At 53.5% G+C, this 24022-nt stretch overlaps 1 pseudogene; it reads left to right on the forward strand.

Moving 5' to 3' along the window:
• The first annotated feature begins 379 nt into the window (after positions 1–379).
• On the forward strand, positions 380–1055 carry LOC136308552 (ferritin light chain pseudogene; annotated as a pseudogene).
• Positions 1056–24022: the final 22967 nt, after the last annotated feature.

The following is a 24022-nucleotide window of genomic DNA, read 5'->3' on the forward strand; positions in this document are numbered from 1 at the left end:
GATAGAATTGTCTGCGACTTAGGTGAAAGCCCCACTGTATGAACAGGAGGGGTAGCGTGTGAGTCTGTGTGTGAGTTCACTATAATTTATGCTCTAGGGGTGATTTGTTAACACAAAAATATTCACACTCTAGGAGTAGCTAGCAAGGGCTTCAAACATAGCTATCTACTCTCCTTTCCGGGCAGTGCCCTGGGCGGGCCTGCAGATCTGCCTCTTACTTCAATGGAACAGACCAAGGGACGCCCCTTCTTCCAGCCTCCGACTACCCTCCAGCCTCCCTTCCTGTGGCCGCGTTTGGAACCACCTCAGCCATCCTCAGCCTCCGAGACCAGCCAACACCATTGTTTTTTAAACCTTAACTCCTTATCACCAAACAACCATGAACTCCCAGATTTGTCAGAATTATTCCACCGAGGCGGAAGCTGCCGTCAACCACCTAGTCAACCTGTGTCTGCGAGCCTCCTACACCTACCTCTCTCTGGGCTTCTGTTTCAACCTTGATGGCGTGGCTCCGGGGGGCGTGGGTCACTTCTTCTGTATTGGCTGAGCATTTCTTCAAAATGCAAAGCCAGCGCAGTGGCTGCGTTCTTTCCCAGGACGTGCTGAAGCCTTCACAGGATGAGTGGGGTGACACTCAGGATGCCATGGAAGCCGCCGTGGTCGTGCAGAAGAACCTGAAACGGGCCCTTTTGGGTCCACTTGCCCTGGGTTCTACCAGCACGGACCCTCATCTCTCTGACTTCCTGGATGAGCAGGTAAAACTCATCAAGAAGATGGGTTACACCTGACTCACCTCCACAGGCTGGCGGCCTCCAGGCTGGGCTGGGGGAGTGTCTTTTTGAAAGGCTCCCCCTCAAGCATGACAGCAGCCTTAGGAGCCCAGAGATCTTTGAGGGGCCCCTTTACATTCCCCTGGTGTCTGCCTTTTGCCTGAGCTTCTCCCTGAAACCATTAGGCATCCTTTTAACCACCACCCTGGAGCCCTCTCCCATCCATTGGACCAAATGGAAAAAATAAAGCTTTTTGCAGCAAAAAAAATAACCCTAAAAACAAACAAACAAATAAATAAATCTATCCTACCTCAAGTTTATTAGTTAGCATAAGAGGTGTCCTACAGAAGTGGTCGTTGGTGAAGTAAGTGATGTTTAAAAACTGTGTTTAGCTGGAAAGATGGTATAGGCGGGCACCTATGTCTTTGCTTGAGCAACATAGAAGAATCCAGCAAACTTGGCTGCCTGACAACCAGGAACTAGTGTTCTGGGTATGCTCCCATTTGGTCCTGGGTCCTCCTCTGTGTCCCAACAACTCCCCACCCCCAACTCTGATAGAAGGCTCTATTTCCTGGTCCAACCAGAATGTGGGCTGGTCCTGCTGACAGCATATAGATCTATCTTGGGGACACTAACCTTTCATGCAAGTGCTCGTTGGCACACTGAGGGACAAAGAAAGGGGATACCCTCGAGCTTAGTGGAAAGGGTCAAATGACTGTTTTTGTGTCTCCTTGCTATTAAAAATATTGTGACGAAATCTGATCTGAAATTTGCTTTCATTGTAACTTGCCTCTTTGTAGCAAGGGCATCACCTGAAGACTCATAGCCCCCACCTAATCCTTGGGGACACCAATGTTTACCTAACAACCTGATAATCATTTAAACAGCCAAGTTGGCTGAGACCAGTAGGCTTATGCTGGTGGTGTATGTGGAGGATAGATCAGAGAGATGAGACCTTTTTCACTTCCTTCATGATCTTTCCAGGGTCTTCCTCATGCTCCCTGGCACCCACATCATGTACACACCTCATTCCACCCTGCAGGGTCTCACCCATGTCTCCTAACACCTACATCTGTGGCTTCCGCCATGACCAGGAATGGTCCATGTGTTCCCAAGGCCTCCAAAGCACGCTATAAACACACAGGAGCACTGTATGGCCTGAGACTGGCCTTGGGGGCTGGAATTTGTCACGGTGGCCAACAACGGACCACCCTCCTCAGCCTCCCCTCCTCGGCCTCCAGCTGCAGCCCGTAAGAATCAGGCTGCCCCTGTGCCCTAGCAAGCCAGGGGGCACGGCTGCTCGACATCACAGTTCCTGCCCGGGGCTGAGCTCCCAGTCATGCCATGCATTTAGGGGCAAGGGTACAGTCAGTGGACAGCAACAGTGGCTGAGAGAGGCCACTAAAGAAGTCTTATTTTCAGCCATCAACAGCTCAAGGGAAGTGAAGCTATCAAAGCATATTTTGAGAGCCTGTTTGGCTGGAGAGAGGTGGAGAGGTGGAGAGGTGGAGCACTGTGCTTTTGAGTGGGGCAAGCGTGGGCATTGCCAGCACCCCGAGGGGACAGGAGGGCCCAGAGGGAGCTTTCTAAAGCAACATGTGATGAACTTCACTAACTTTACCATTTTGACAAGGAGCATCGCTGCCTTAGCCAGTCCTAAACGCTGTACACATGCACACATGTGCATACACACACATGCACACATGTGCGTACACAAATGCACACATATTCCTGGGCTGCATTAGTTGGCCTCGTGGACCTTTCTTTCACAAGGTCCGACAAGGATGACATGGATTCTTTCTAGCTGCTAATCCCCATGGTGTGCTGATTCCCATGGGGCCCCCAAAATGCTCCCACCAGCCCAGGGACAAGCTACCTGCCTCCTGGGACTCTTCCTCATGGTGCGCCTCTGAAAGAGACAGAAAGCCCTGCAGAGGGAGGGTGGAGACCCTCGCGCAGGCACATGCTGCCCACCGGGGTTACTCAGCACCATCTCTGGCACAGTCCTGCTGTGGCTGTTCTGCCTCCATTCCAGACAGTCATTGCAGCACAGAAGGCTGGAGTGGAAGGGAAAGGGGGTCCCCGGCCTCTGGCAATCTCTATAGCTCCCCTTCCTCAAACCATGACAAATAAGCATATACTGCAAAAAAAAAAAAAAAGAGAAATCCAGTATGCGCCTTCAAGGCCCTTCCCCAGCAGCTACCACGTAGGCTCCGCCAGTCTGGGGGTCCTGGACCCCCTCCAGATCCTAACCCCACCGTGGCCTGTGCATAGCTCTTCCTGTCTGCTCCTCTGTCTGGGGTCCCCTGAGCATGCGGACTGGCCCGAGCGTTGTTGATCTCTGTCTCACAGCAGAACTCAGCCCAGAACCCCCTGGCCCCATCCCCATCCCTGCCCCCATGCTTGGAGGACATCAATGAGTGTGGGCAGAACTTAATTGCCTGACAAGTCCAGATACGCATCTTTGATCTGCGAACCTGGCAGAGTAGGGTAGCGGAGAGAACTCAGGATTCTGGCGCAGATAGACCTGGGCTTGGATCCCGGCTTTGTCCCTTACACCGTGTGACCTTGGACAGTTGCTTTACTCCCCTGAGCTTGGTGTCTTTTTCTGGGAAATGGGGGTGGTCATCTGTACCTAACTCACAAGGGACCGGGTGGGGGGTGATTATATAACATGCACGAACAGCCAGTCCAGCACCTAGGGGCTGCACATCTTCCTCGAAGGGATTAGCTGAGCCCAGTAGTAAGTGGTTTAGTCTCGGTTCTGAGCTCCTGGGTTTCTGTGTTATTAGCACAGTAGGCACTTTATATATATCCTAATCTTCACAACAGTCCTTTGAGGAAAATATTATCATCATTATCAACAACAATAACTTTTTATACTCCAGGAAACTGAGGCACAGAGAAGTTACGAGGCTTGGCCAAGATCACACAGCGGATAAGTGGGCGGAGTTGCTGCTTGAATCAAGGCGCCTGGGTGTTGGTGCTGGTCCTCCTAGCTGCCCCACGGCACTACTTTGAGTTCCTGCTGTCTAAGAGAGGAAATCGACAAAGAAAGGTTGTGTGATGCAATCAAAAATGCTTGCTGAGCTCCCACTCAAGAATAAGGAGAGGAGGTTTCAGCCCCACCACCGGGTACTGGGGAGCGACTCCGGCCCCAGGTCCACTGGGAGCTTTGCTGAGAACTGGCAGAGGCAGCCCTGCCTGTCACGTCTTCCTCGGCAGCCCGCTCACCTGGCAGGACATTTGAACAATGATTAACTGCAGCGAACAGGCTGGTGCAGGCCGGGGCGGGCATGGCAAGTGAGCTCACCCCTTACACAACGGCTGCGGCCACACCCGCCTGCCGGCTCAGGGGCAACTCAGTGGGACAGGGCCAGGCAGGCCCCCAGGAGCTGGGGAAATGGCCCTAGGAAGGACAAGGGATAGCCTAGCTGGATGCAAAGACCCGATTGTCACCACATTCTGGCCCCTCCCCAGCCCCCAGTTCCCGGGGCCCCATCTGGGAGCTCTTGTATTCCCCAGGCAGGGATTTCAGCCTCAGGGCGCAGTGGGATCAGCCTTCCTGAAGATTTTTCTCTGACAGTGTCACCGGAGCCTGCCTCTCTGCTTCAGCCACAAAACCACACACCCCAGACTGGATTGGAAGGGACAGGAGCTCCCCCTTGGGCACCACCCCCAGGCTCCAGAGAGCCGGCCCCTCTGCGGCCCCTGCCCTGGTCCCCTCCGTGCTCCAGGCAGAGAGGTTCCCACTCACAGCCGCCCCCACGGCCCCTGCCCCCGGAGCACCCCCGTTCCCAGAGTGATGGTGGTTGTGAACCCCCATTTGGACTGGGCCAGACCTGACTCCACACTCAGCCCTGTCCCCACACCCTCGTCCGAGGCTGGGCCTCTACTTGTTTGTTGAACAGAGCATTGAAGTGCTTTGTGTCCTAAATAAACTCCACGCCCATTTCGGGCCCGGGATTGCTGCTCCAGGAGTCAGAAGTCGGGGCTGTGTGGATGGGAGGTCATGTGGGGACTGAAAGATGGTTGTCTCTGAAGTGGGAGGGGGTGGCAGGTGCCACCAACAAGCTCGCCCCTCTGCCAACCCCGACTCTCATTTCTCAATATTCCAGAAAGGCTGGTCCCTGTTGGTCTGAGGAAGGGCCTATCTCATCTGAGGGGTCAGTCAGCCTCAGCAGGTGCCCCTCAGAGAGCTGCCCCCACCTTACTACATCCAGGCCCTACGAAAGGCTTGAGCCTAACTGGGCTTCCCAGCCCCTCCTCACAGCCTAGGGACATTGTGACTCCCTAGCTTTCCAAAAACTTCAGCAGTAAACAAAGGATGGGCTCCTCTGACTGACAAGCCAGGCCTTGTTTTTGTCCCAGATTCGCTTGCCCAGGCTCAAATACCCCGAGTTCTAGGCCAGGGACTTGGGGCACCACACCGTTTATTCCCTCATAGGACCACCCCGCCAACCTGGACCAAGAGGGCCCAGGTCTCCTCCTGTCAGGGCCATGGGAGACCCCTGTCCTGACCCCTCCCAGGGACATGGAGAGAATAGAATATGCCACTGCCCCCAGGAGCATGGCCTCGTGGAGGAGACAGGAACATGATAAAATGGTGCAGAGCAGGTGAGATGTTCCAGGATGAAGGCCTGTCCCGGCTGCTGGGGTGACGAGCTCTGACCCCCAGACAGCACCTTCTGTATGCTGGGCCCTGTCCTGAGCAGGCCACGTGTATTCACTGCTTTCTACCACGTGGGCTTCACAACAAGATAGAAAGGAGATGAGGTCATGCCCCCCACTGTCACTGATGAGGGAAAACCAAGTGCAGAGAAGCTGAAGACTCCCCTGAGGACGCGGGTAGCAGGCCAGGGCACCTGTGCGCTCTGCCACCACACTGGGCTGCCGCTGACACAGTGAGGGGAGATGGCCACCAGGGGCAGCCTCCCAGACCACCTGGCTTGAGGTTTAATGGGAGATTGTCCAAGAAGCCGCAGGGGGCAACCTACACAGAGGAAATGGAACCTGTAAGGCGGGGAGCCTTTAATAGCGAGCACCCCAGCGAGGAGCTGAGGACAGGGGCTCCCGGACCCCCAATCCCTGCACCATTTGAATTTTCTACATTCACGTATTATAGGTGAAATCTAAATGCTCACATAAACACAATAAAGACTGAGTAGCTTGTCAAATGTTCCCTGCAAAGGGCCAGATGAGAAGTCTGGGAGGCTGACGGGCCCTACTTTTTCAGTCATGGCTGCTCCACTCTGCCACTGGAGCCCAGAGCAGCCCCAGAGGGTATGTGAGCAAACAGGTGAGGGTGTGTACCAATAAAACTTTATTTGAGGACATTCAAACCTTGCATGATTTTCAAAATAATGTTCTTTAAATTTTTTTAAACCATTGAACATGTAAGAAGTGTTGTTAGCTCACAGGCTACATGAAAACAGGGCTGGGGAGGGATTTGGGCTGCAGTGCGCTGGTCCCTGCCCCTGAGGCTCGGAGAGCTGAGAGCGAGTGGGGACTTCAGAGAACTGGTTCTGAAGCCTGACCAGAGCCCAGGAGCCCCAGGAATGGGGAGTGGGACTGGGAGAGGATCAGAGGGGCCTGGGGCCATCCCTGGGGGCATTTCCAGGGCCCTAAGAGGAGGTGTTGTCACAGTAGGGCCAGCGCTCAGGTCTAGTGTCACCAGGCCCTGGCTATGAGACCTAGGGGTCTGCCTCTCTGTGCCATGAACATCAAAAGTCCTGCTAAAGGGACCAAACATAGGGAAGGAGAATGGTAGCTCTTATTAAATTGGTTTGATTTTTTTTTAAGATTTATTGATTTCAGAGAGAGGAGAAAGAGAAAGAAGTTGTGGGGGGAGAGAAGCATCAACTCGTAGTAGTTGCTTCTCGTATGTGCCTTGACCAGGCAGACCCAGGGTTTTGAACTGGTGACCTCAGCATTCCAGGTCAATGTTTTATCCACTGCGCCACCATAGGTCAGGCTGTTTTGATTATTCTTAAGATTTTTAGGTAGAAACTTGTTCAGACATTGGTTTTAGAACCATCTCCCTTGGTCCCATGTGAAGAATGGGCTAGCACCTGAGTGGCACCAGCTGGCCACCCTTCACCCTTCTCCCCTCTGCCCTGGGCTTGGAAGACCAACCTGTGTGGACAGCATCGAAGGGCTCCTCTGCCCTCCCCCACTGCTGGACAGGCTCTGCCCATGGGAGACCTAGCAGAAGGTAGGGGGGAGAGAGGAGAGTGAGGTTCAGGCATTAACCTCTGCTCCCTCTCTGCAGGGCTCCCACAAGCTGGCTGTGTCCCTTAGGGAGACTACAGCGCAGGGCAGACTTACCTCTCCAGTTCTACAGTCTTCCTACCCCTTGCCGTGAGTTCACAAAACTCTTCTCAACTTATCCTAACTTGAGGGCCACCTGGCTGATTGAGTGAAAGAACGCGAGTCCGGAGAGAGATACCAGTTAGGAGACCGCTGCTGTGATCTTCATGAAGAGAGATGAAGCAGCGAACCGTGACCATGGTACTGACAGGGAAGGAAGAGCTGGAAGGCCGTGTATTTAGAAGCAAAACAAGCGGAATGTGGAGCGTGAGGGAGGAACCTCCAGACGCCACGCACGCCTGGCTTGGGTAGCTGGGAGGATGCAGGTGCTGAGAGAGGATGCCCAGGGGCAGAGGCAGGCATCTGGAATGAAAACGATGTGTTCAAGTGGTGACCGTAGGAAAGATATGCAGGTAGCTAAATGCACAGGTAGGTGTACCTGCAGCCTTGATTTTCTACCCACCCTCTTTTTTCCAGATGAGCCATAATGTCAGAAATGGCCTGGGAGCCCTAGGAAGTGGTCAGTTCATAAATGGTCACTGCCTTTTCCCCTTCCCTTTCGGATGCATAGAGAAGGCTCTCAGGTGCATGAACTTGGCCCGGATGCATAGAGAAGGCTCTCAGGTGCATGAACTTAGCCCTGATGCGTAGAGAAGGCTCTCGGGTGCATGAACTTAGCCCTGATGCATAGAGAAGGCTCTCAGGTGCATGAACTTAGCCCTGATGCATAGAGAAGGCTCTCAGGTGCATGAACTTGGCCCTGATGCATAGAGAAGGCTCTCGGGTGCATGAACTTAGCCCTGATGTATAGAGAAGGCTCTCGGGTGCATGAACTTGGCCCTGATGCATAGAGAAGGCTCTCGGGTGCATGAACTTAGCCCTGATGCATAAAGAAGGCTCTCGGGTGCATGAACTTGGCCCTGATGCATAGAGAAGGCTCTCGGGTGCATGAACTTGGCCCGGATGCATAGAGAAGGTTCTCGGGTGCATGAACTTAGCCCGGATGCATAGAGAAGGCTCTCGGGTGCATGAACTTAGCCCGGATGCATAGAGAAGGCTCTCAGGCACGTTAACTTAGCCCGGATGCATAGAGAAGGCTCTCAAACACGTGAACTTAGCCTGCAGTAGTGATGGGGACATGCTAGGCCCCCCAGGAAACGTCTTGGAGGACCCCATCCCCAGGGCTATGGGTTAAACAAAGCCAGAGCAGCCAGTCAATGATATTGACAATGGAAGCTTTGGCCCTTCAGCCACTAAGGCTGAACATTATGTGGTCCCTCCATTTGGGAGACATTTGGTTTGTCTTCCTTTTAACCACCCATCTCTCGCAGCTGGCAAGAGTCAGGAGGTCAGATTCAGGTTTCCTCCAGAATGGGTCCTGGTGTCCGAGCAAAGCCACAGGTGGGGGGCGGACGAGGAACGACCTCTTCAGACCTCTCCAGGTCTCCATCTCCTTCATAACTGGATGCCTTCCGGTTATTACATTGTCTTTTCAGAAACAAACACTTGATGGAATAGTTCTCAACTGAGTCACCATTCAGTTTGCCTGCTCCCAGGAAATCTAACACTCTGGGTTTGCCTCTTCACGGTTCTGGCCACAGCCACGCTTTCCCCTCTCCTGGATGGGCGTTCTCCCCTCTCTCTCTCTCTCTCTCTCTCTCTCTCTCTCCAGGCTCTCTCACCCAAGGACCACCTGGCAGTTAGAGTCTTATCGTACATCCCCCACCTTTGAGGGGGCGGGCGTTTGCACAATGCTGCTCCCCACTTTCCCACAGTGAATTACCACATCTCCCTCTCCTGAGATGCTTGCCTGCCTTCCAGCCCCCCGCCCCCACCTCCAGCCTCGGTCCACAGTCTGGTATTTATTAACGTCTAGTCGGGGCCTGATCCAGCCAACAGCTTCACAGACAGCCCAGCGGGCAGACAGCTAATGCTTTAAGCAATCCGGGTTTGACCAACTAGTTGGTCAAATCAGAGGGTCACACAGTTAACAGGAGGGCTGGGTGGACTTTGGTTCATCTAAAAAGGGTGACACAGGTGTCCCAATAGAGTGTGCCCTCTGAGGTCCCGAGACCCCCAACTATCCCCAAGTCAGGGCCCTGGGCTGTTTCACACATGGGAGTCTTTAGGGCCTGGGGGTTGGGTGCTGGTCTCCCAGGGCTCTGTTCGAGATCTATTTTCCTAACAAATGCCACAAGGAGGGGGAAGGGACACTAAACCACCTTCTTATGGGGAGATCCACTTTCTGTTGGGATTTCCCTGTTGACGTCCTGAGACTCAAGGCCACCAAGCAGCTTCTGTGGCAGCAACTCAAACAAGACTACGGAGTAGGGGAGCCTGGCTTCCGGTACGCTGGGCAGGGCATAGCCCCAAAACAGCTCTGCTTACAAAAGTGTGACTTTCAGGGCTCATTCTGACTGTGCATGGGACACTTTCAAAGGTCAGGAGCCCCAGGGGTTATTAGAACAGGAAGTGCTCAGGTCAAATGTTCCATGTCACAAACCCCCCATTTAACCCCTTTTCAGGAAGTCATCAGTCTCACTGGCAGGGTGGGGGAGGAGCGTGGCATTGTAACTGTCACAAGTCTGTGGCATCAGCTGTCCCTCCAGTCAGTGCACCTGGCAGAAGTGCCGGGTGTCTGCCCCGGGCACTAGCAGTTGGATCCCCACAGCTGTGCCCACAGTGCACAGCATTGGGACAAGGCTACCTTGGGGGTGAGCACCACTGGTCCTAAAACCACCAGGAGCCTCAGAGAAAAGAGAGGAAGGGGTGCCCTACAGCAGACACTGCTGCGAGACCCAGGAAGGCACCTGTGTTCAGGATGGTAAAGGCGTTAGGAGAAATGGCCACACGCGCACGCACACACACACCGGCTCACTCTGTGCCCATCCCTTTCTCTCTTTCTCTGGGTTCTAAATCCTCTCTGTGTGTCCCCAGGCAGTGGCTGGGCCTGAAGATCCACCAGGAAGACAAAATTCTCTATCCCACAGACGCAGAGCTCCTTGATTTAGTCCTCCCTTCTTCTTGCTGCCCACACCCCACGCCCACGCCCACGCCCGCTTGCCTAAAGAAAAACTGTGGGGTCAGAGTGATGCAGGGAATGAGGGGCCAGGCTGCTTCCACTCAGCCCCAGCCCTCCCCTGGAAGGCTCCCAGAGACTCCTGGAAGCCAACATACGGCCCGCGGGCCAGATCCAGCCTGCGTAATAAGTTTATGTGGCCCGCGATTAAATTTTTAATAGTCTCTGCTACTTTAAAATCTCAGCTACTCAGAAGCAGAAGCGTCTTTGATTATTGGAAATCGAGATATTTAATAAGATAGTGATATGCGGGAAAGAATTCCGCATGTGACTAATCTGGGGTTAACTTCCAGTAACTGGTCAAATGGATTCGCGATACTTCTTTATTTTTTAAAAAAATTTCATTATAAAGATTTACAACTTTTGTACTTGTCTGTACTCGATACGAACTGTTTGACGTTCAGCGGCAATATGTAACCCACATTCTTTTAGGAGGAATTTGCCAGTATGCACCCAAGGTCAAACAATTCATTATTTTTGTGGTTAAGTGTGCTGAATCAAGTGGCATTGTAGCATAGACAATAGCTGCAGTTGATGACTGAAAACGTGTCCAGGCTGTTTGTAAAACAAAATAATTGTTTTATTTGCGATATAACCCCTTCAAGCTCATTCTATTAATTAAATATTGTTTCGATTGATTATGATACAGTTTGGATATTTATACGGTATGTAATTATATTTTTATTAAAATAATATTGTATATTAAAATTTTTTTCACTCACATTTATTCATAAACAAATTACATAATAAAATTTTGTTTACTTAAACAAATTGTTTTTGTATTTAACATTTTTTAATTTTAATATTTCGTCTGGCCAGTGAAAAAAGTTTTCTTTCTAATCTGGCCCGGGGGCAAAAACTGTTGGCCACGCCTGCTCTAGAGTCACAGACAGATCCTACTGCACTCCAGGACCCAGTTCAGTGACCACCTCCTCCCGGAAGCCCACTCCGTGAGCTCGGACAGTCTTAGAGGGAGAGGAAGCCACAAGGCCCATCCTGCTCCCCAGGAGGCAGGCTCCCTGTTCTGTGGCTCCAAATCCTGAGGCTCCCTCTTCCTGGCGGCCTCCGGTGGCACACAGGGAGCTGAGAGGAGAGGCAGCGTGAGAGGGAAGGCCCTCCCGAATGGGACAAAGGGAGCTGCCCTCCAGCCCAGAGAGGAGGCTGGGTGGCTGGGTGGCTGGGTGGGGTACCCATGAACTCTGCTGTCTGAGCTCCTTGCCTGGGGACACCCGAACAGCTGACTAACCCCCAAAGGAAGTCATCCTCAAGCAAGAAGGGTGCGCCACGGCCTGACCTGTGGTAGCACAGTGGATAAAGCATCGACCTGGAAATGCTGAGGTCGCTGGTTTGAAACCCTGAGCTTGCCTGGTCAAGGCACATATGGGAGTTGATGCTTCCAGCTCCTCTCTCTCTGTCTCTCTCTGTCCCTCTCTGTCTCCTCTCTAAAATGAATAAATAAAATAAAAAATTAAAAAAAAAAAAAAGAAGGGTGCGCCAGAAGTCAGGACTCACTAGAGGTCATGTCATCAGTCCCCTGAGCCCCTCACGTCCCCGGTGTGGCCCGCTCTGGCCACTGCACCGGCTGCTATAGGGCAACTGCTCCGGGCAAGCTGGCAGCCCCACCAGCACCACCCCGAGAGCCAGGGTCAGCCACCCCATCCCACCATGTCACTGCCCCTGCGGGTCGTCATTTCCTAGTTTCCTTTCAGACATACACACCTTCCCCGGGGGGATTCTTCTAGGCAGCCTGAGAGCCCTCCCTGACACCCACAGCCCTCAGCAGGCATTTCCCTCCTTCCCTCCTCCTGCAGGGCTTAGAGCAGGGGTCCCCAAACTATGACCCGCTGAGGCCATTTATCCGGCCCTCGCCACACTTCCGGAAGGGGCACCTCTTTCATTGGTGGTCAGTGAGAGGAGCATAGTTCCCATTGAAATACTGGTCAGTTTGTTGATTTAAATTTACTTGTTCTTTATTTTAAATATTGTATTTGTTCCCGTTTTGTTTTAATTTTACTTTAAAATAAGATATGTGCAGTGTGCATAGGGATTTGTTCATAGTTTTTTTTTTATAGTCCGGCCCTCCAACGGTCTGAGGGACAGTGAACTGGTCCCCTGTGTAAAAAGTTTGGGGACTCCTGGGATAGAGTCCAGCTGAGCGCCAAGTGCAGGAAATCTGATGTGTCTTCCCATCAGGATTGGGGATGAAGGGACCCTACGTGCAGAGTACCTATTCCAGAGGGGAGCCCAGGCATTCTGTAGGTGCTCAGTGGGGACCCAGTGAAGGACCGGTTTCCCAGATCCAGCCACCCTCTCTCATGCCCCACTCTGCTGGCCGGGGGGGGGGGGGTAGGGGGGCCTGAAGAGCCACTGGAATTTACTGTGGGCTCAGCCCTGCCCCAGGCAGCAACCGGCTCCTTCCACGCTGCACAAGCCAGGGCGCTCTGGGCACCTGGCGGTCACTGGCCACTGCTCCTCTCCCTTCAAGGAGCTAACTGCTGTTCTGTGAGTCAGTCATGGGACAAAACAGAGGGGCGCCTCATGTGATAGCTGCGGTCACAGAGGAATGTCTGCTTCTGCTTCTGCTGGGGGACATTCTCCTTCTGTGGGAAGGAGGTCCCAGTCCCGACACGGGGTCCAGGCACCTGCAGTCTAACCAAACGGGTTTCCAGACAGCCATCCTGAGCAGTGGAGGGAGCACTGGGCTGGCAGCAAAGGAGGCCTTGGATCCGCCTCCGACTGGCAAATCATTCTCCTCCTGTGAACCTCAATTTCAAGGGTGTGGCATCAAGAACCTTTAGAATCCTCAGTTTTGTGACTTCCAGAAATCCATGTATGTGGAGAAGTGCCAAGGGGCCGGCCATGTCCTAAGGGGTCCCCTGGCCTGTGTGTGGCTGTCAGCCCCAGCCGCCGGCTGGCACGGGGACCCTGCGGTGCCGCGAGGAGGCTCTGAAGCCAGACGGCTCTGAGTCCTGGTCCCAGCTCTGCCTCTCTCTGGCCCATTATGTAACTCTCTGACCTCGTTTTACTGCTGAGGTGATCTGAGGCCCAAGAGGAAAGGAATGCACCGAGCACTAACCGAGTCCCCGGGCCTGCTGGCTCCAGCTCTGCGCTCGGCCCCTCTTCCCCCGAGGACTCACCCGAAAGGGGCGACGGCCAGAGGAGGGCCAGGGCACCGGGGAGGGTGTTCGGCTTTCAAGGACTGAGATACGAAGGTGACCACGTCTCCTATCCCGGCTGGCCAGGCTGGTTCCTCTACCCAGGGGCATCTGTGGCTACCCTGGTGACTGTGTGTCTGGACGTGGGGTGGGGGCCAGATGGGCCCACTGGCACTGCAGGGAATCCCGAAGGGACTGCTGGGCGGGGCTGCCTCCTCGGCGGCGGCTGGGGCCTCTTGTCCTGTGCCTTTCATCTCCAGATGCTGAGGCCTCCCTCCCCACATGGTGCCCAGAAGGTGTGTGGGCCTTCCCCTCCTGGGAGTGGCCTGGCCTTCAGCAGAACTGTCAGCAGGAGGTGGGTGGTTAGGATGGAGCTTAGAGCGAGCTATGCCTCCCACAGCCCTTGAAGTGTATTGTGAGGCTCTCTGCCTTCACAGCACTCCTCCCCACCCTCCAAGTCCCTGCCATCCATTTCTGGGCTGTTTATTAACAAGGGCTGGAGTGGCCCATGGATGGGGGAAGGGCAGAGAGGGAGGTCATGAAAATGGTAGCTTGTGTGCAAATGTTGCCCTCTTCTCTAGCCGCTGGAGGGAGCGCTGTGGCCAGTGAGTGCCTCTGTGCTACTGGTCACCTCACAAGGGCTGCATCTGTTTGACGACAGTGCCCTCTGTTCTAACGGTAGCCAAGGCCATGGTGACTGACCAAGCCATGTGCCCACAGTGCTGGATCTGCCTAGAGGAAGCACTGTTTCTTAGGTACAGATATTGATCGACTTATGACCTATGCAACTTATGACCATTTGACTTTATGACCACAATCGCTAGCCACGACTGCTCCACATCTGGCAGCGCAAGCGTTGCCCAGGTGGGCGTACGACAGTGCGGACCAGCTTCCGGCAGCACTACCATCTCCACATGCACCATTTCAACTGTTATCCCAGACTCGGTACAGCAATTGGTGTTTTGTGTCTTGGATATTTTTCATCAAACCCCTCCCAAGATGTCTACCAAGAGGAAATTGTCTTTGTCTACGCTTCAGCCTGCCAAGAAGGAAAGAAAGGCCATTGATCTCGACACAAAAATGAGCACAGGCTCATCTGACTTGAGCATGGGTTCGCCAGCTTGAGTGCAGGGGCGCTGGCTTGAGCATGGGATCATAGACATGACCCCATGGTCGCTGGTTTGAGCCCAAGGTCACTGGCTTGAGCAAGGGGTCACTCGCTCTGCTGTAAACCCCTGGTCAAGGCACATGTGAGAAAGCAATCAATGAACAAGTACGAAGGAGGAAAGAAAGTGAATTTGATCGCACATATTTATGAAAAAACCAACTCCGGTAACCCCATCTGCTGCCTCAGATGAAGACATCAACGATCTGCAGCCAAGCACCAGCGGCCAATACAATGTTTCATACATGTTTATATATTTTGATATGTTTTGCAATTGGGAAAATGTTTCCTATGGTATTTTTTATACCTGTATTTTGTATTTTTGCATGCACCTGTATTTTGTAATTTTGTATGTTTCCAAATATTAAACCAGTTGTACTGGTAATGCAGTGTTTTACTTAAACCTGACGTATGTAAAAATAAGAAACAAAATGGTGTAGAGATAATACAAATGGCATAAAATGAACAAAGAAAATTATGATATATAATAATAATGAAAGAAAATTATGATAAAATATGACTTAAAGATTTTTATAACATCATTTTACAGTTCTGTACATATAGCCTACTCCACTTATGACCAAATCATGCTACTACCAGTCTGTCGGAACCAATCGTGGTTATAAGTTGAGCACTAGCTGTACACAGAGATGCTCCATGTGTTCCCAATGGGAAGGCTATACTTGGGGTCACCAGTCCCTGGGAAGAATTTCAATGAGAAGGAGGGCTTGGAAAGGTGCACAGCAGGGGGAACTCTTCCCAGAGCCAGAACATCTTTTTTCCAATTTCTGACCCACCTGGCTGGTAACCACTGGCACTTGCCATCAGGAATCGGCCTCTACCCATCAGCACAGGGCCTGGAAGCCCAATGGCTGCTTCTGCAGCCCTGAGCCATCTTGAGAAGCCACAGAGAAATGTTGCCTGGTTGGAAGTGCCCTCCCACCCAAGGCAAGTCCCATCCTGTCCTTGTGTCCCTCAGGAGAAGGATGGGTGGAGGGCCTGAAGCCCAGCTGCCCCCATAGCCACCGCAGGCCTCCGGGCACTGAAGCCTGTGGGATCAGCCAAGACTCCCCTTTGGGGTCTCAGACATTCCCTGCCTCATGCATCCTGGGAGGGAAAGAGCAGCCTCATCCTTCCAGCACGCTCACCAATCCATTCCACCCCCCACGCACAGGCCTCTGGGACATGGAGTCCCAGGACCTTACCTGGTTGTGACTCTGATACTCTGTGACCTTGACCAGAGCACTCCTAGACTAAGCCCCAAAGTGATCAGCACTCTGGCTCAGTGATCACCAAGAGCCCATGTTCAGTGATCCCATCACTGTGTCTTCATTCTACTCTCTTCCTCCAGTGCCCACTCTCACCCAGGTCGAGGCCCAGGACACAGAGGGAGACCTGCACTACCGAATAGCGAGCAAATGAATGGATGGAGCACAAGGTCCCTCCTTTTCCTCTCTCACTTCCAACCCCCTGATCCCACCCTTCCCCAGCTCACAGCCTGGCGGGGCCAGAGCCCAGGTGTTTTTCATTAAGGGTTTTATTGCGATTCTCAGGCTCTGGCTGAGGAAGGCTGCAGGAGCTACCTAATCCTCCACCCCAACCCCAGGCAGAGCCAGCACAGCGGTCAGGTGACCACGTGGCCTGTCCTCTCCCACCACCAGCCCTTCTAGGGCAGCCTCTCCAGAGGTCACCCAAGGCCCAGCTCCAGGCTCCCATTCCCTCCCACCATCCACACTGCAACAGCCAGAGCGTCCTTCTGAGAAACAAAGCCAATTATTTCATGCCCTTCTTTAAAATCCACCAAAGGCTGTCCTTTTTGGTTTTGTTCTTGTTGTTTTTTAAACAACTGGCTCTGATTTGTAGCGCTTGCCAGTTCCCATGGTGTAAATATTCCCATCACGGCTAGTTCCAAACTGCTAGCACAGCTCACACAGAGCTCAGTGCACAGCTGTCTCTCACAGCCGGGACAGTGACTGCAGCTCACCACCACCTATTCCCTTCGCCCTTAACCTTGACCTACAAAGCCCTGCTTTACTGGCCCCAGTTGTCCCTCCAGCCTCTTGTCCCACTGCTTTCCCACTCCCAACACAGACACTGAACACTGGATGGCACCTGTGGGTCCCTGAGTGCATGGCACTTGCCCAAAACACCCGTCTCCTTGTCCCCGCCTGACAAGCTCCTTGGATAATACTTTATTTAGTGACCTCCTCCAGGCCACTGCCCTAACTCCCCAAGCTGCATTAGTGCCCTTCATCTGTGTCCCTAGTACTGCCTTGGACATCGGTGTTATTTAATAATGTGTGTCTGTCCTTGCCCTAAAACTGTGGGCTCCGCAGAGGCCAAGGCTGTGTTCTGGAGTCTCTGGGTCCCTTCTCCTGGCCCAGAAGAGGCCTCAGTGATTGTGTTGACGGTGAAGTGCATACAGTGCTGCGCTCAGGGCCCAGGACTCCAGGGGAAGAGCTGCCCCAGGGGCCCCAATGGCTCTCTGGGGCCTTTCCTGGCAGAGCCCAGTGCTGCCTTCTCAGCCAGCTTCCCAGGAGAACTGCAGGCAGGAACAGGGCACTGCCCATGCTTACTTCCTACCCCAGATCCTGGATCTGAGCTGCATGGGTGTCACCCCCAGCCCGCCCTCTAGCATAGAGGGGCCCTGAGCAGGCTGGGGCTGGGGGACAGTGAGCTCCACCCTCTCCCAGCTGTTTGTATTCTTGTGACCATGGTTTCCTGCAGGACAGGTTATCATTATTGACTTTGGCACCAGCACCCAGGCATTTCAGGGAGGCCACCGTTCCCATGCCTGGTAATAGCCCCGGGCTTGCTGGGGCAGCCGGCCTAGAAGAGCCTCCCTCCCGTTCTGTCCAGGTGGTCCTTTGTAACCAGAACAGGTGAGACAGTAAACAGCAGTGTCAGGGGAGTGCCATGGGCTTCTGAGTGACCAAGACAAAGACATGTCTGCGTGTCAGCGTGGCCACTCAGTAGCTGTACAAAGCAACGGCTTAGGGCCCCTATTTTCCCGTCTGTAAAATGGGGTAGTAGCACCTGCCTCTCAAGGTATTTGTGAACATAGAGTAATAGCTATTTATGGAGTATTTGCAAAGTGCCCACAGCAAGATGCCAGTTTTGTGATGCAGTTTACTCACATATCTCATGTAGTCCCCCCTCAGCTGCATGAGGTAAGAGCTGTTAGCCCCACTTCACAGATGAGAACACCAAGGTTCTGAGGAGTTTATAGCTGCACAGCGAGTAAAGTGGGGTCGAACTCCAAAGCGCCTGATCCTGACACTATGTTGTTCTGTGTCCCTAAAATCAGAGGGCAGGTATGTGTAGGGCCTGGCACATTCTAGATACATAGTAGAGGTAGCTACTCTTAGTGATTATCCAAAACCCTACTGTCCAACAGGTACCATGAGATGGAATTTTTTAAAAATCTCTTTCAAAGTTTGCCCCCTGTCCCATGCATTTTGACCTTAGCATGAATTGGAATATTAACAGATTTCACTTCATGGATATTTCTAAAGTACCGCCTGGGTATAAGTCCTCCGCGCCACACAGAGAAGGGAGGGGGACCCAGCAGCTTCCGCTCACTCGGGGACGCCTGGCCCTCCCTGCCACGTCCTCAGCCCACGCCTCCCCCCACATCCCAACATGCGTGCTCAGGCCCAGTGCACCCCGAGTTCTCTTTTAGGAGGAGTCTGGATCACTTCAGCCTAACACTGACTGACGGGTCCACCGGCAACTGTGTGCTGAAATATTGGAATTTCTGAGACATCTCCATGGTTTATGGGACCATAATATTTGAAGTGGGGACCTGGGAACTGTCCTTGATGCCTTCCTGCTCCTTGTCACCCCACCCCTCTTGTGCCCCACACAGTCAGGGAAGGGCATAGACACCAGGCAGGTAGCCCAAGGGGCTCAGGCCCAACTCTGGCTTATGAATATGAATGCTGTGTCACAACTCTTAGGGAGGGCAGTCAGCAATATTTTTTTTTCATTGACCCAAAAGGGCCCTGAACTGTTGCACACACACAAAAAAAAATCCCCTGGCTGGTGCTGTGGGTCTTCTTTTCTGAAGGTCTTCACAGCGTCCTTCCCCACGGCCACTGCTTGCTGCGAGCCAAGCGCCTCTCACAGGGGCCCCGCTGTCCCCCCACACCACATTCAGAGTGGCATTTCGGAGACCCCAGCCACTCCCTCAAAATCACCAGCACACCAGGAATCCACGCCAATCCTTGAGGAATAGACAAACGGCCCATTAGAAAAACGGGCCCCCCAAATATGCAAAACAGCTCCCCTATGGAAAAGGAAATATGAACAGCAAAAACTTATGAACAGATTCCTTACCTCGCTGACAATTAAATGAAAATCAAAGCAGGCATGTGATGTCATCTCCATCCCCAGCCACCCCAACAATGGAGAAAAGGAAATAGAACTGTTTGGTGATACACGTGGTGACAGGTGAGGGCTGGTCCCTGGGGTTTCCTTCATCCTTCCTGCACGCCCACCAAACCATCCCAGCCCACACACATAGGGCTCTGGGACATGGAGACCCAGGACCCAGCCTGGTTGTGGCTCTGGCGCTCCGTGACCTTGACCAGAGCTCTCATAGATGGAGGCCCCGAACACGCAGCGCTCTGGCTCAGCGTTCAGCTCAGTGAGGGAAAAGCCAAGTCAGTACCACCGTCCGCAAAGCTAAATGTTCTGCTGACTTTAGAAAGAATGGGCTTGGGCGGACCGCACGGGCTGAAAGGAAGCCGGAGAGGGCGCTGCCTGTAGAACCCGCCCTTCGGTGCGACTGAAGAGCAGACTGACCTTCAGAAACACACGCCTGGAAAAAGTTTCTGGAGCCACACGACAAAGTCTGTTCAACGGAATCGCCTTGGGTGAGAGAGACAGGTGGGGAGAGGCCTTCACTTTTCCCTGATTATAATTTTCTGTCAGGCTTGGATTTCTCATCATGTGCACAGAGTATTTTAATTTTTTAAATGCCATCAGGGACTCTCTGGGTGGTGTATTTTGAGGCCAATTTTATTTTCTTCTTTATACCTATCTATATCAAAAGAATGAAATCAATGTGTTTAAATGTTGCAAAATAAAAACTTTCACTGCCCGGGGGGATAAAGTCCACGTTCCTGAACTTAAGCTGAGAGGTCTTGTGGCACCAGCGGCTGGTTCCCCTCCTGGGTCCTGACTCTGAGGCTTCCCATAGCCGACTGGACCCATCTCTCACACCCCAAGGGCCCATGCTCTCTCCTGCCTCTGGGACTTGGCTGTTCCATGCTGTTCCATGTACTTGTAACACGCTGCCCTGATGGCCCCTTATCTTTGCCTCATTCAGCCTTCAGCCTGACACCAGGTGCTGGCCCGAATTCCCCCCAGTGGCCATCCTGAGGGGCTGCCAGACTGGCTCCTGGCATCCTGGCCAATGCTCCTAGATGCCATCAATGAGCTTTCCACCAGTCAGCCTCCCTCACTGCCGCACAACAGCCGTGAAGGTAAAGGCAGGGCTCGGGTCACTGACGGCAGCCAGGGCCCAGCGCCGTGCCTGGCGCAGAGCAGGCTCCGTACACATCTGCCGGCTGCACTGACAGATGAGTCCTGAACTGGAGGGGCACACGGCCGGCACCCCGGGCTCATCCCCACGCCGGCCTGGGGGTGGGGTGGGAGTCCTGGGCCGGGCCCCAGACGGCAGGCCGTGGGCCCCAGAGGCAATCTGGAGGGGCAGACAAAGCAAGGCGGCTGCACCACCAGCTCGGCTCCAAGGTGGCTTTTATTTCCTCTTCTGTGGGTGCCAAGTCCCTGAACAAATATTTTCCTGGAGTGGAAGAGAGGCTTAGCTCCCCGCCTCAAGTGCTGGAAACACCGCCACGGCAGGCAGGACCCAGGGACCAGAGGAAGAGTGGGCTCTGGCTGCAGCTGGGGAGGGGAGCCATCAGGGCTGCTGGCTGGGCTGTGCCCACCCTGCCCGCCGGCCGGCTGAGGGGGCCGGGATGCAGCGGCGTGCTCTGCTCAGCACTGCGCGCGAGGCTTGTGCCCTGGGCCTCTCTGCCCCTAAATCAGAATCCTCTGGGATCCTGAAGAAAACGTAGGCCATGTGGCCCTCCCTCATTTCTGCTGAAAAAACTACAGCGGAGCTTAGAGAAACTAATCAGAATCTCAGAAGTCCTTTTATTAGTTCTCCCCACCCCACCTTAAACTTTCTTATTACAGAATAACGTACACAGAGGACACTCATCTTAAGTGTATAACTTGATTTATTTACTATACATACATCCTTGTAATCAGCATCAAGCCAGGAGAACCTTCCAGAGAAGGTTCCTTTGAGTCCCGAGCTAGACAATATCACACCCCCAGCAGAGGTACCACTGGCTCCTGTAACTGTGGGTTCGTTTTTGCCTGTTACTAGATTTATGTAAATAAAATTATGCAGTATGTGCTCTTTTGTGTCTGGCTTCTTACACATGAATATATTGCCTGTGCTACTCATTTAGGCCATACATGAAGCAATGGTTTGTCCTTTTTTGTTGCTGAGTACTATTTCATTGCACAAATGTACCGCAGGTTGTTTCTTCATTCTCCTGCTGATGGCCGTTTGGCTTGTTTCCACATCTGGGCTATGACAGAGGCGGCTGCAGTGAGCGTGCTCAGGCACGCCTGCCAGTGGACATGGGCTCAGGTCGTGGAATCGGCAGATGTTTAACGTCAGTTTCCGAACAGCTCATATCAGCTGGCACGCTTTTCAAATACACAGGAGAGTTCTGGTTGCTCCACACACCCTCCAACAGTTGTCCTAATATCAGCCTTGCTGGTGGGTGTGTGGTGATGTCTTGCACTGTTAATAAACTTCGAAAGACGGCTTGACTTGCAGAGCACCTACCTGGTGATCATAGTGAGCACCCCAAAGGCAGGGACTCCCATGTCTGCAGCAAGCCCCTGTCTCCTGCTGGGTCATAATAAAGTGTCTGCTTTCAAAACACATCCAGGGGAAAAGGAAGCCAGTGTGGGAACAGACACCTGCGATGACAGGAGGGGAGGTGCGAGGAGTGACTCAGAAGTGGCAATGGGCAGAGGACTTAGTGCCTCTCCTTAGAGAAGCTCTGAGCAGAGTAGGATGCAGCCCTGACGAGGGCCTGACTTGGGGACACAGTCATATTCACACCCGTACGCCCTGAGTAGGTGCAAAGCTGGCGTGGCCCAAGGATAGGCACTGGGTGGGGGTGCTGTGTGCCAAGGAGTGGGAGGGAGGGAGAAAGCCAAGTAAAGGCCATGTGGCAGCCAGGCAGAGCAGCAGGACCCCAGCCCCTCCAGGTTCCCCGCCCAGGCCCTCCCCCAGTTCCTGCGTGGGACCTGGGGCTCACCTCTGCCCACCTTTCTCTTCTACCAGGCTAAGGTGGGGCTGAGCAGAAAGGGGTAGGCAGGACGCCTCCCCAGTAGGAACACGACCCTGGTGCTCCTCTCTAAGGAATGGGCAGACCCACTGAAAAGATTCTCCCCCAGGTGCTGCTTTGGGGTCCTAACCCAGGACACCCACCTGGAGGCCCAGCTCTGGGATTACTGTCCCGCAGCCCCGCCCCTGACAGCCAGCTCCCAGGACGCCCTCACCAGTAGTACCTTCCCTCTGGCTCCGCTCAGTGTGCGGTGGGAAGGGTGGAGACCAGCCTCACGGGTCCTGCCAGTTCTACTCTTAACAAGTTCTCAAACCCAACCCCTCCACTCCCCGCCTCACCGCCAGCCTCTGCACCATCACTGAGACTTCCATCCTCTGTGGTCCCTAATCCTTCCGGCCTCACCTGGAGGCTTCTGGCTCTCCCAGGCCTCGAAGAGGTTCCAGGCAGATCGACCTCTGCCTTCTGCCCACATCCTAGCCTCCTCTCTCCACACACCTGCTTTCCGTTCACATCCAGAGGGTAGCCTCCTGCATCCCCATTTCTGCCAAAGCTGTTCCGTCTGCCTAGAATGCCTCCTAGCACTTGTGTGGAAGGCCAGTTTGAATCTGTCCTTCAAGACCAGTGGAAACACCTCTGTGACCCAGACGCCAAGCAGGGTGTGGTGCCTATCTGTCCCAGTCCCCACCGAGCACTAGCTCTGAAACTGCTCTCACCTGTCTGCCTCCCCCTGGACCACAAACTCCCCAAGAGCAGGGCTGTGCCTCTATCTTGTTCTGGATGTGAAAACCCAGTGCTATCCTGAGCAAAGCCCGGGAGGCAAGCAGGCAGAAGGTACAATTTCTGGCAGGAGCTGGCCGCACATTAAGACAACAGTACAATCAAAGAGAAGATGGCTCATTCGTTTAGAAAATAACATAAAGAAACTTTTAGTGGAAAAGTCAGTGAGTCCCTCATCCCTGTACAACGTGGAACGCACACTCTAGCCGCATGGACATGATCCGAAGGCAAAGGGGAAATGGAGCCTGTGTCCAATGGCTCTGTTCTAGGCATGGGGAGCAGGGAGTCCCGGGGAAACAGAAAAGACTCGTGGAAAACAGGGCAGCAAGGTGAGGTCTGAAGAGAGACGGGCCGAGAAATTCTTGAAGACCAGGGTGCCCGAGGGACTTGAAGCCGGTGTTTAAACCCCTTCCCCTTCAAATTTTAGCTTTACTGTCTCAAACATTTAGTAAAGCCTGTTACAGCACCACCCACCTGGGCGGTGTCCTGGGGAAGGGACGAGGGTGTGATCAGGAGGAGCAGGAAGCAGGAAGCAGGATTCAGCAGGGGGGATGGGGTGGGACTGGGGCGCAGTTGAACTTATTCGGGTATGGCAGGAGCAGGTGGCCCAGAAGGCTGGGGTCTCAAAAACTTTCTAGTGGAGAGGATGCCCTCCCCAGTCTAGTGCCACCTGCTCACTGGCATGTGATCTTGGGCAAGATCCCTCCTCCTGATGGCCACTTTGGTCTGTAAAGCGGGGATCATTATACAGCACTGCCATCTCGGCTGGGTCAGGGGCATTCGATAGTGAATGAAATAACCCAGGTGCCCTGTCTAGTGTCTGGCCCAGAGTTAACTCAATAAAAGCATTAACTAACTCTAGGTGGCCTCTTCCACAACTGGGCCCTCGCTGACTACCCAGGGACTTGGTATTTTCAGTGTTTGTTCAATGACCTGAGGACTGTCCCAGCCTCCAAACCTTAGGAGCACAAGGTGTTGGCAGAGTAGCGCCCTCCACTCTGCCAAGCTGCCCGGAGCCCGACTTCAGGTCAGGTGCCGAAGGCCTTGGGCAGGGCGACCTGCTAGGAAGGGCCAGGTGGGGGTCCACAGCCTGCTCGACTGAGTCAGGGGAGGGCTGCCACGCACCCTGAGAACACTGGGCTCCTGCAGTGGGCTGAGCTTTTCAACCCCACAAATTTCCACAGCCGTTTTTCTCTAAACGGGCAATTTTTGGAGACCTTTCACACTTTAGACGATTTGCTAGTGAGTTTCCTAGGGTCCCACAACAAGGAGCAAAGAGAAGGGCTGACAGTAGGAAGAAGGAAGGAAATGGTCTAGGAGAGAGTGAGGCCGGGGACCCTGGGAAGAGGGAGATGGTGAGGGCTGACACGTGGGGGGGGGGGCAC

The sequence above is a fragment of the Saccopteryx bilineata genome, chromosome 6 (genome assembly GCF_036850765.1).
Source record: "Saccopteryx bilineata isolate mSacBil1 chromosome 6, mSacBil1_pri_phased_curated, whole genome shotgun sequence".
Taxonomy (NCBI): Eukaryota; Metazoa; Chordata; class Mammalia; order Chiroptera; family Emballonuridae; genus Saccopteryx; species Saccopteryx bilineata.